The sequence below is a fragment of the Amblyomma maculatum genome, chromosome 3 (assembly GCF_055883805.1).
Source record: "Amblyomma maculatum isolate TAMU_Amacu chromosome 3, ASM5588380v1, whole genome shotgun sequence".
Lineage (NCBI taxonomy): Eukaryota > Metazoa > Arthropoda > Arachnida > Ixodida > Ixodidae > Amblyomma > Amblyomma maculatum.
The window spans coordinates 52,968,829-52,972,925 of NC_139346.1; positions in this window are offsets into that span (position 1 = coordinate 52,968,829).

A 4,097-nucleotide genomic window follows, 5' to 3' on the forward strand; every position below is an offset into this window, starting at 1 on the left:
GGCGCCACTTGCATGATACGGTGTTGCCATCGTGTATAGCAAGAGCAAGTTCAATGCTTCTAATTGCTACTGCTTAGTTATTTGCAGCCCTGAATAAACAACTGCTGTTTCACACCGCGCAAAAAAGCAGAAAGTTAGGTAAACCAGCGTGCATGTGTAGCCCTGATTGTCAGTGCAACCGTCCTCACTGAGTGACAAAAGCTCCTCTCACGTGCGAGAAAATAATAGTCGCACGATCAAGTGCGCCATGATGTGTTTCGGGGTATCGACAAGGCTATGTGGCAGAGCAAAAGAGTCATTACATTGTTCTTAATCAGCGCTCAACGATTGCAACTTTGCTTGGTACAATGAACAGCCAAACGATTCGCTCTCCTCATCGTCAGTGCATGTAGAAAATCGTCATAGCCTAGGTAACATAAGACAAAAAAGGGAAATATGTGTTCGGTTTTATATTCCCAAGATTGTTCCTGACTGATAATTTGAGAGCTCACAGGATAAAATTAATTTCCTTCCAAACCAAATTCACGGATCCCCAGTGGGACGACAAGTGCGTATTTAGAGCTTTGCAGTCAGTGATAATCAGAACCGTATTGCATTTGATAGAACTTTATCGAACTGTTTCATGCTGAGGGGATAACGCAGCGGCATGGAAATATATAATCAAGAAACCGCTATAATCCTTGCTTCTAATGAAGCACCAATACGCGGTTGTTGAATCTGTTTCGTTCTTGAGAGGCAGTTGCTCTACTGATTTCTCTGTTATTGGAGAAACACCTACAATAGAATCATTTCAGTGGTCATTTCTCCTTAAACACCTTAATGTATTGATTCCGTTCACCAGTACTCTGCTACGCTAAGAAGCTTGGCGATGTTCTTTTCCCGCATAGCCCTTCAACATCTGGGTGCAGCAACATCTGGGTGTATCCATTGGATTGGTAAAACGTTTTTTCGGGGCCTGCCAAAACCATTTCTGGGTTGAACTCAGGCTACTCGCTTTTGGACATTTGGCAAGGAGTAAATGACTCCCACGGAAGCAGCGATGGGGAACAACTAGAGCATCCGTGTGCGTGCTGCTCCGATCTCGGTGCCGCGCTATTCAACACGAGATTAAAGGGATTATGACAGCTAACATTCGAAAATAAACTTATTATTGCGTTTACCTCCACATACGTTAAATTATATATGTTTGAAATTTGAAGTCATCCGGTGCAGTAGACTGTTTGAAAATGAAGTTTTTGTTATCATATCGAAAGGTGCATTCTGGTCTGGCAACAATTAGCCGCTGACGTCACAACGAGATCTCATCTCCATATCGTCTGCTATTCGCGGTGTCGGCTGTGCACTTGCTTGCATGCTGTGGAGAGTGGTCACTGAGAGGTGTTTTTTTTCTTTAGCAAAAATATTTTATTCGCACATTCTTTTTATTTGACAAGCCTTCACTCTAACATACGACCTCAGGAATCCTCAGACGTGGTTTAGGCTTCGTCTAGAGATTGTCGAGGAGGCCGAAATCGAGGGGCTCATGCTGTATTAAATAATACAGCGTACAATCAGAAGCATATTATTCTTAAGTTATCAGAGTTAGCTTGTTTTAGCAACAAGCGCTCCTGCATATAAAATGGCCCATGTCCAACGCTTCTGTGCATCATAAGCTAAGATCCCTAATGACGTAACCGTGCAGCACACTGAGTATGACCGTGCCTTATGCTGAAGAAAAGATCCCTTTATATCGTATTTGTGCGGTAAAATCTCCATCACGCACTTCAGCATGGGGGACGACCAATGTGTCAATCATCCGCAAAATAAGAATTGCCCACGATTACGTTAATTCCTAATGCGAAATTTGATCACAGCTTATAAGCTGTTTCTCCCTTTCGATAGATTGAGGCAAAGATTTCAAGCAAGACATGCATGTACAATCACAGACAACTTTTTAAATTTTTCAAACGTATTTCGTCAATAAACACTCCACTAACAGTTCTTGGCTATAATGAAAGAAGCTTTCTGGTTAAAGAAATGAAGAGAGCAATTGAGTTATCGGGAGGTTGCGGGAGGCAGCGCGTGGGCCCATAGGAACGTTGCGCGACGAACAGATAGCCGCGACTGACTGATGCCGCTGACGCCGCTAGCGAGTGAAGCGAGTGAGAACAGGATGCACGCACCTTGGTTCACTGATAGTGAGCCGTCATTTCGGCAACCGGAGAGCACCCTCGCCTTCACGTAGGAAGAGGGGGGACGCCTCCTCCTTTTTCTGCATGGCGGCGACGATGTTCTACGCAGTCACGTTGTCTTGACATGCTAGCGGCGGCAGCGGCATCAGTCTGTCGCTGCTAGTGCCCCTGCCCCAATCGTTCGCAGCTGAGTTTACCCCCCTCCCCTCTTCTTGCAAGGCTCCGGTTGCCAAAGCGCCGGCTCGAACTGGGGGGATGAAAGAGGGGCCGAGCTGGTTACGAGGCCGACGCGGTCGATGCCGACGATGACGCGAAACCCAGAAACGGGCGCCAAAGAGCTGCGCTATAAAAGAAACGTGTCCTTTCATAGTGCAGCCTGCATTGCAGACGACGCTCCCCCGCGTATTCTCTTCTGACCTCATACGAGCATTTCAAAATGGCAGTAGCTCTCGGTGGGACGAGCTACCCAATTCCGATTTCTGTTGCATTTTTTGGAATATGCGCGTCGCACTAGGCGCTAATTCTTTGTGAGTAGAATCACAAACCTGTATACAATTCACAAAAGCCTGAAATGGCTATACCTCTAACGACGCTGTCATTGCCCTTGTCATCGCCCCTTTAAAGGGGCGGTGACAGGTTCTGTCGACGTATTGCCAATGTATTACCAGTGTTATTATGGCTGTAGGAAAAAGGCAAACAAAATGCAAAGGCCTGCGGCTGACCCTGTGGCTGAGCAATCTCCACTGCCTCGTGCGGAAGGAAGAGAAAATAGAGAAGAAAGAAAAAGGAGAGGGAGACTGATTAATTGAATGTTCTTTATTGAATGGAAAGGCTCATAGCAATGGAAGGGGGTTAAGTGGAGTATACAGAATCTTCATTGTTTAGGTCGTCACTCAAACCATACTGCGCTAACCACGACACTAAGGGAACCATACTTGGCAAATATCGTCTGTGTGTTAGCATCAGTTTCTAGAAGGGAACGGTAGTTCAGGCGGTAGGGTTTGATCTCGAAGCATCCAGTAGAAATAGCAGGGCAATCGCAGAATAGATGAGAGATGCGGCCGCGGGTTAGAGTTGTACAGTGGGGGCACGAAATCATTTCCTCTGTATACTGACGCTAGCGGGCCATAATACGTGGCGTGTAAGCCGCATGGGCGACGAGCGTATTCAAAAAGACTTGACTTCGGCTGAGATGGGTTTTTCGCGTAAAAGATGGGTCTGGTGTGGCCACTTGCATGCGACGCTGACTAAGGCTACGAAGACTAGTCCGTGTATAGTGCATAAGGGCAAAAGAAGGGGTGTGTTGCTCGTCCAAAGTCTAGTAAGGATGAAGCGAGGGGAGTGGGGAAGTAAATGTGGACATCCCACCTGCCAAGGCAGCCGCGGCGTGTACTGCCGCATTGCCCCCTGATTCGACCGAGTGACCTGCGGACCACTGAATAAAGACTTCTCTAGTCGCGAGTTGGTGGCGTTTAAGGAGGCGCTGTATAGCCGTAGCAGTTCCATCTTGTGTACACGGAGTAGCGATTCCCTTGTATGCTTCATAGGAATCAGTAAGAATATGTATTGAACTAGTTCCGGTGCAAGGCACTCCTGACAAGGCTCCTGAAATCGCGAGGAGTTCCGCATGAAGAGGGGTACATTGAGGTAGGTGGCAGGCATAGGCGCCTAAAAGGGAAGGGTCGTCATCGCATACCGAGCCCATAGATGCTAATTCGCTTGTAATCGAAGCGTCGGTGTATATATCAGTCGTATCAGGGATTCGCTCTTGTCGATGATGGGCAGCGAGGAGCTCCAGGGAAGTGACAAAATCGCGGTTTAGAGGTCGGCGATGGAGGCGTGTGACTACTGGCATCTCCCAAGAGGGAAAAGATTCATATAGGGCTGGTGTTTTGTCGTTGCGCTGTTCATCCCAGACCAGCAGGT